We start from the raw sequence: 9,308 nt of genomic DNA on the forward strand, positions 1-9,308 counted from the left end.
AGTCAGAATGGCTACCATTGACAAGACAAATAGTAACAAGTGTTTTGAGAGGTTGTGGAGAAAAAGGAACCCTCATACACTGTTGGTGGGAATGCAGACTGGTGCAGCAGGTATGGAAGGCAGTGTGGAGGTTCCTCAAAAAATTACGAATAGAATTACTATATGACCCAGCAATCCCTCTCCTGGGTATCTACTCCAAAAATCTGAAAACATTTAGAGATAAAGACACGTGTGCTCCAATGTTCATTGCAGCTTTATTTACGGTGACCAAGACATGGAAACAAGCCAAATGTCCTTCGATAGATGAATGGATAAAGAAGTTGTGGTATGTATACACAATGGAATACTATTTGGTGGTAAGAAAAGATGAAATCGGACCATTTGTGACAACATGGATGGATCTTGAGAGTATAATGCTAAGCGAAGTAAGTCAGACAGAAAAAGCAGAGAACCATATGATTTCACTGATATGTGGTATGTAAACCAAAAACAACAAAAAATCAAGACAAACAAATGAGAAACAAAAACTCATAGACACAGACAATAGTTTAGTGGTTACCAGAGGGTAAGGGGGGAGCGGGGTGGAAGATGACGGTAGGGAGAACATATATATGTTGATGGAAGAAGAACTGACTCTGGGTGGTGAACACAATGGAATTTATAGATGATGTAATACAGAAGTGTACACTATGAATTGAAATCAGAATTGAAATCTATGTAATGTTACTAACAATTGTCACCCCAATAAACTTTGAAAAACAAACAAACAAACAAACAAACAAACAAAAGAATTAGGAGTGGAACAACTATTTTTTTTGACATCTCCCCACAACTGGAAAGTACTTGACTTCTCAGATACTCTAGAGCTGTGAATGTCCATTGTGCACTCTGAGCTGTTTATTAATGCTATAATGTTCAAAATTTACCAAAGTGAAATTTATTTCCATAGTAAAAATACTTTAAAAAATAATACATGGAAAATATAGAAACAGAAAAAAATAATTCCATTTCACAGAGCAAACAAGTTTGAACTCTTTGGGGGAACTAATTGCATTTCTTCTTAAAAATTAAAATGAGATTTTCAAAACATGCAGTTTTATAACCTGTTCTTTAACTTAATATATTTTTGTCAAAAATTTAGCTCTACCTCATCAATTCAATGGCTGTATTGTTTTCTATAGATTTAATCAACTCCCTAGTATAGATTTAGATTGTTATCAGTGTACTGACCAAACTTGTAGCGAGGCCACATTTCAACCCGTGGCGCACTAATCCCACCTTGCCTCATATCCCTGTCACGTTTGAGTGTCCATTGTAAACATAAGCCTCCCTAGACATTTACCGTCTTTTATATTTAATCACCATTCTGCTCAGTACTTCTTATTCTATCTTTCCCTTCATAAGAGCTCCCTCTCCCTTTTGTATTTGTTTCTTGGTGAATTCAGCAACCGGTTTAGCATTTGCTAAAGTCATTGCCAGAAATTTGAGAGTCATTCAAGGCAGTTTCTAATTCTATCACCTCGCATATGCAATCAATCACAAATCTTCCTGATTTTCCCTCCCAAACGTTTGTCATATCTGTCCTGCACACAGAAGATCAATGTAAATTCTTTGTTTGCATGGTCCAGTAGTGGAGTGAAGCAGCTACACATATAACCTAGAAAGAAAAATGGGCCTTTTTAGGAAGGACTGAGAACGTTATTTTAGGGGGAAAGCACATGGATTGGTGAGGACAGAAGAGAACATCCACTCAGGCAATCTGTTTGGTTTGGCAGTCTGGCATATCACAGTTGGATCAGGTTCACAACTGATTGACTCAATCCAGTAATATTTAACTGAGTAGTCCTGTTATAGCACTGTACTTAAAGGAAAATAAACGATAATGTCACAATGATTTGGGTTCAAATACTGCGTGCCTTTGGGTAAGTTAACACATATTTTTCAGGGCTCTTGTGAAAACACTGTTGAATACATATACCTAGCACAGTTCCTGGAATATACTGGACCTGGAAAAATTCATAGCTGTTGTTGTTAATAATAATAGTGCCAACAAATATGATTACAAAGTAACAAGGATAAAAATACTGTAGCATAATAATTTAAAAAGTTAAATGAAAAACAAATTTAAGTGAACCGAAAACACTGGTTAAAAAGCCACTCCGTTCTAATGTATCACGTAGTGAAGCTATGAGCAGCTCTCGTTGGTTGCTTAGATTTATCTTACTGACCTCCGCTTACATTCTGGCACTTAAGAACATACAGCTTGGTCTGATGGAAAGGAAGAAGACACTAAAACATAGCAATGTTAACAATCAAGATACAGAAACTAAATTATTAAAGAAAAAGCATTGTATTACTTATGTGATAAGTGGGAATAAGTTCTATTTAATTGGAGGCATTGTAGAAAATGAGCTACTGAGCACAACAGTAAATAGTTTTCTAATACTAAGTGATGTAATTTATCAAATGTATGCATAATGAGGCATTCCTGTGTGAATCAGTAGGGAAGACAGTTTCAGGGATTATTAAGCTGAGGGAGATCTGAGTAGTGGGGCACTGGAGTCAACAGTTCATATAACATAACTTATTGTTATATTACTGGAGACATTGGGTGAAACCAAATACTCAGAAACATAAAACCCACAAAAGTTTGCAAAAATATATTATTATTTAAGTGATATTCCACCAGAGCAAGGATCCGTTTGTAGATGTCATAGAAGAAATGCAGTGATGCCTAGACAGGGAGACAAGTTACTTACCTTTCATAGTAGGGCTGAGTGTGTACAAAGCTGGGAATAAACACTGAGTCTGTATCTTCTCATTGATGGTTCTCTTTCCTTTATATGGAATCACAGCCCAGGGGCCTGACCTTGAGACACCTATGACACACAAAGTTAAACTGCTGAAACTCTCTTTCCTCCCCTCCTCAAGTGCTCAAAAGAAACGGTTATAGCACAGGGTATATCTGCTGGGCAATATGATAAGCAGTGAAAAGCAGCACAGCCCTGTAACGAGTCCTTGAGGCATGAGCTCATTTGACATAGTGATATCTTCATCAAGGGCTATATAAGAGAACTCAATCACCCCCCAGGCACCCAGATATTTCACTTATCTCACCCAGTAGAGAAAATTCAACGAGTGAGTTTTATATATTGGCTACTTTTCCTATAGAGTAGCTGAAAGAAATGGGGGTATGAACCTTATGAGGAGATTTCCAAAAAGGGGGTGCAGGTGAACGAAGGGGAGGGATGTATTGTTGAGACTCTCAAGGGTGCAATTAAAGTTTCATCTTAGAGATTATTGTGAAGTCTTCAGTCTCCCCTTAGGCTGGTTTAAGACTCACTCAAGACTCCTTGGTGTAACATCCTTTCCTTACCCATAGTTTTCATATAGTGTAGGTTAGATTGGCTCCCAGAGCAATGGCAGGAATAGTGTCTTAAAGACAACAGTGAGATGTCTGTGTGAATTTTCAGAGAATTTCTGTTTTCATGAAAAGTCTTTTTCACTGTGAAATATAGAGAAAGTTTACAATGTATATTGTTTATGCTCCTTAAGAGTGTATTTTCTTCTCACACTTGCCATCTGTTAATTTTTGTTTCCAGTCCTTAGCTACTGATAGGTAGACTATTTGTATTTTATTTGTCCTGTTTTTTGTTTCCTTATTTCTTTTTATTTATTTTCTTCTCTACTATTTAAGTACTTTTATTATTTAATCTCCCTATATTACCCTTTTTAACCATTTTCAAGTGTACAGTTCTGTGGCAGTAAGTACATTTACATTGTTGTGCAGCCATCGCCACCATTCACCTCCCGAAGTTTTCATCATTCCAAACTGAAACACTTTACCCATTAAACAATAACTTTCCATTCCACTCTCCCCTAGCCCCTGGCAACCACCATGCTACATTCCGTCTCTGTAAATTTACTACCCTAGGTACCTCATATATGTAGAATCACACGAAATTTGTCCTTTTGTGATGGGTTTATTTTTACCGAGGTTCATCCATGTTGTAGTATGTGTCAGAATTTCCTTCCTTTTAAAGGCTGAATAATATTCCATTGTATATATTTATTGCATTTTGTTTATCCATTCATCTGTTGAAGGTCACTTGGGTGGTTTCCACCTTTGGGCTATTGTGTATAACACTGCTAAGTACAAATATATATTTGATTCTCTGCAGTTCTTTTTGGTATATACCTAGAAGTGACATCCAGTTTTCCTAGCACCATCTGCAAAAAAGACTGTCCTTTCCCCATTGAAGGGTGTTGGCACCCTTGTGGAAAATCATTTGACCATATGTGTGAGGGTTTATTTTGGGATCTCTATTCTATCCCATTGGTCAACATGTCTGTGTTTATGCCAGTACCACATCGTTTTGATTATTGTGGCTTTGTAGTAAGTTTTGAAATCAGAAAGTGTGAGGCCTCTAACTTTGCTCTTCTTTTTCAAAATTGTTTTGGCTTTTTGGGGCCCCTTGAGATTGCACATGAATTTTAGGATAGATTTTTCTATTCCTACAAAAAACTTCATTGGATTTGATAGCGATTGCATTGACTCTGTAAGTCACATTGGGTAGTATTGACATCTTAACAATAGTAAGTCCTGCAGTCCATGAACACGGGATGTCTTTCCGTTTATTTGTGTCATCTTTAATTTTTTCAGCAATATTTTGGTGTTTTCAGTGTAAATGTCTTTTGCCTCCTTGGTTAAGTTCATTCCTAAGTATTTTATTCTTTTTGTTGCTATTATAGATTAAATTGTTTTCTTAATTTCCTTTTCAAGTTGTTCACTGTTAGTGTATAAAATGCAACTAATCTTTGTTTGTTGATTTTGTATCCTGTAACTTTAATGAATTTGTTTACAAGTCCTAACACTTTTCTTTTTGTATGTGTGTTTTTTTACATACAGGTTCACATCTTCTGTGAACAGAGATACATTTATATCTTCCTTTCCAATTTGGATACCTTTTATTCCTTTGTCTTGCCTAAGTGTTCTTCCTAGGACTTCAATAGTGTGTTGAATAGAAGTGGTGAAACTGAGCATCTTTGTCTTGTTCCTGATCTCAAGAAAAGCTTTCAGTTTTTTGTTTGTCCTTTTAAATAATCGAATATTATGTTTACTGTGGGTTTTTCCTATGTGAGCTTTATTATGTTAAAGTTGTTTCCTTCTATTCCTTGTTTGTTTGAGGGTTTCTATCATGAAAGTGTGTTGAGTTTTGTCAAACGCCTTTTATTCATCAATTGACAGAATTACATTATTTTTCTTTCATTCTGTCAATGTGATATATTACACTGATTGATTTTCATGTATTGAACCCTGCAGGAATAAATCCCCCTTGGTCATGGTGTATAATTCTTTTAATATGCCGTTTATTTTGGTTTCCTAGTATTTTCAAATCTGTATTCATAAGGAATATTGGTCTGTTGTTTTCTTTCTTTGTAGTGTCTTTGGATTTGATATCAGAGTAATGGTGGCCTCATAGAATGAGTTTGAAAGTATTCTCTCCTCTTCAGTTTTTTGAATGGTTTGAAGATTATTGTTAATTTTTCTTTAAATATTTGGTAGATTTTTATATCTCAGATATGAGTGTAGTCAGATGGTTCTTGATTTTTTTCTGTCTCACTTATTTCACTTAGCCTGATAATTTCAAGATCCAACCATGTTGCAAATGGCAATATTTCATCTTTTCTTAAGGCCAAGTAGTATTCCATTGTATATATGTACCACACCTTCTTTATCCAGTCATCTATCAAAGGACACTTTGGTTGTTTCCATGTCTTGGCCACTGTGAATAACGCTGCAATGAACATAGGGATACATATATCTTTATGTATAAATTTTGTTAGATTTTTTTGCTCAATAGCTAGAAGAGGGATTGCTGGGTTGTATGGTAATTCTGTTCTTAATTTTTGGGGGAATGTCCTTATGTTTTTCATAGCGGCTGTCCCAATTCCCACTAGCTTTCAGTTTTTTGTTTGTCCTTTATTGTGATTAAAATACACATAACAAAATTTACCATCCTAACCAATTTTAAGTACAGAGTTCAGTATTATTAAAGTATTAAGTATATTCATTGCCAGAATTTATTTATCTTGAAAACTGGAAGCTCTACCCATCATTAAACATCTCCTAATTTGCCCCCTCCTACCAGCTCCTGGCAAACACCATAAAAAATGTGTTCGATAGAATTCACCAGTGAAACCATCTGGACCTGGGCTTCGTTTGTTAGGAGATTTTTGATTATTGATTTAATCTCCTTACTGGTTAATGTCTATTCAAGTTTTCTATTTCTTCATAATTCATCTTAGTAGGTGTGTATTTCCAGGAATTTGTCCATTTCATCTAGGTTCACCATTTTTTAAAAATGGACAGTTGTTCATTGTACTCTCTTGTAATTATTTTTATCTCTAAAAAAAATCAGCTGTGAAGTCCCCACTTTCTGATTTTATATGCGTCTTCTCTGTTTTTTTCTTAGTCAATCTGACAAAAGGTTTGTCAATTTTGTTGACCTTTTAAAAAATCCAACACTTGGTTTTATTTATTTTTAATTTATTTTGATTTATTTTGTTTATTTGTTGATTTTCTATTCTCTATTTTATTAATTTTATTATTTTTTGAATGTTTGGATTGTTTTTTTGATAAATTTTTATTTTTCAATTACAGCTGACATAAAATATTAGATTAGTTTCAAGTGTACTACATAGTGATTAGACATTTATATAACTTACAAAGTGATCACCCCAATAAATCTAGTACCCATCTGAAACCATACACAATTATTTCAAAATTATTGACCATATTCCTCATGCTATACTTTACACTCCCATGACTATTTTCTAACTATCAATTTGTACTTCTTTGTCCCTTTCCCTTTTGCACCCCCCAACCTTCCTCCTGTCTTACAACCACCAAAATATTCTTTGTATTTATCAGTTTGTTTTTGCCTTGTTTATTTTGTTCTTTAAATTCCACATATAAGTGAAATCATATGGCATTTGTCTTTCTCTGTCTGACTTGCTCCATTCATCACAGTATCCTCTAGGTCCTTTCATGTTGTTGCAAATGGCAAGATTTCATTCTTTTTTATGGATGAGTAACATTCTATTGTATATACTCATATGTACCACCTCTTCTTTATCCATTGATCCATTGATAGACATCCAGGTTGCCTCCCTATCTTGACTATTGTAATTAATGTGGCAATGAACATATGGAGGCACATGTCCTTTTGAAGTAGTGTTTTGGGTTTGTTCAGATAAACACCCAGAAGTGGGATTACTGGGTCTTTGTCTCTTGTTATAGTTTTTGTTTAAAAGTCTATTTTGTCTGGTATAAATATGGCTAACCCAGCTTTCTTTTCATTTCCATTCTCATGACATGTCTTTTTCCATCCCTTTACTTTCAGTCTATGTGTGTCTTTCGATCTGAAGTGAGTCTCTTGTAGGCAGCGTATGTACAGATCTTGTTTTCTTTAAGCCATTCAGCCATGCTGTCTTTTGATTGGAACATTTATTTCATTTACATTTAAAGTAATTGTTGATAGATATGTAGTTATTGCCATTTTATTATTCATATTTTTAAATCTCCTCCTGCTCTTCCTGCTCCTCCTCCTTTTCCTTCTTCTAGCAATCCCTTTAGCATTTCTTATGGTACTGGTTTGGTGGTGATGGACTCCTTTAGCCCTATCTTTTCTGGGAGGCTCTTTATCTGTCCTTCAATTCTAAATGATAGCTTTGCTGGGTTGTAGATCCTTCCTTTCATCACTTTGAATATTTCATGTCAATCCCTTCTGGCCTGCAACATTTCTGCTGAGAAATCAGCTGACAGTTTTATGGGCGCTCCCTAACAGATAACTAACTCCTTTTCTATTGCCGCTTTTAAGATTCTCTCTTTGTCTTTAACATTTGTCATTTTAATTATGATGTGTCTTGGTGTGGCCTCTTTGGGTTCATCTTGTTTGGGATTCTGTGCCTCCTGGACTTGTATTTGTATTTCCTTTGCCAGGTTAGGGAAGATTTTCATCATTATTTCCTCACTTAGGTTTTCAATTTCTTGCTTTCTCTTTTTTTCTTCTGGTACCCCTATGATGCAAATGTTGGTACACTTGATGTTGTCTCAGAGGCCCCTCACACTCTCCTCATTGTTTTGGATTCTTTTCTTTTTTTGCTGTTCTGATTGGTGTTTCCGGCTTCCTTATCTTCTATTGTGCTGATTTGATCCTGTGCTTCATCTATTCAACTGTTGATTCCCTCTAACATATTCTTTATTTCAGTTATTATATTCTTTATTTCTGATTAATTTTGTTTTGTGTTTTCTATCTCTTTGTTGAAGTTCTCACTGATACCCCTGAGCATCCTTATAACCAGTATTATGAGCTGTGCATTGGTAGATAGCTTGTCTCCATTTTGTTTTGTTCTTTTTCTGGAGCATTGTTCTGTTCTTTTATTTGGGATATGTTTCTTTGTCTCCCCATTTTGGCTGCCTTCCTGTGTTTGTTTCTATGTACTGGGTAAGGCTGTTATGTCTCCTAGTCTTAGTACACCGTTCTTGTGTGGTAGGTGTGCTGTGGGGCTCGGTGGCATAGTCTCTCTGGTTACCTGAGCTCCAGGGTGTGTCTTTTGTGTAGGTTGTGCTTGTCCTCCTGTTATAGTTGAGCCTTGGTTTTTCTTTGCATGTTAATGGGAGGGATTGACCCTCAGGCTTATTTGTTATGAGAACTGGCTGAGACTAAAGTGGAGGAGCTGTTGTGCAGTAGCTGAACATGCAGAGCAGGATTTGCTTTAACAGGGCTCTGGTGCCTTCCCAGTCTGCCCTTCAGGTGTGTCATCTTTGGAAGTGGTTTGGTGATGCTCTGGCTTGGTCCAAAGCTGGCCAGTGGGTGTGCCAGCTCCAGGCCCTCCTGGGAGGGGTCCCACCCTAAGCCAAGTTGAGCCATAGCCTGTCCCCTGCTTAGGGCCACATGGCATTAACCAAAAAGCAGCTCACAGGTGGCCACCACCTGTACTAGGCTTGGAGGTGCCTCGAGAAGCCAAGCTATGAACTGAGGTCAGCTGTCACTAGTGCTGTGCTTGAGCCTGCTTGGCAAGAGAAACAGGGCATACTGAAGTCAGCTGCTGCTTGTTTGGGTTATGTGAACCTTTGAGAGATTTTAGGAAACTCCATAGCATGAGCCAAGACAGGCCATTTGCATGGAAAAGCCACTGAAAGAAGCTTGTGTGTGCTTGAAAGTTGGGTGGAGTAGTGTCTCAGGGAATCACCAGCATGGGTCAAACAGTGTTAGCTAGGTTGATGGAGACTCAGATATGGC

The sequence above is a fragment of the Rhinolophus sinicus genome, chromosome 3 (assembly GCF_057876585.1).
Source record: "Rhinolophus sinicus isolate RSI-liver-muscle chromosome 3, RSI-T2T, whole genome shotgun sequence".
Classification (NCBI taxonomy): Eukaryota; Metazoa; Chordata; class Mammalia; order Chiroptera; family Rhinolophidae; genus Rhinolophus; species Rhinolophus sinicus.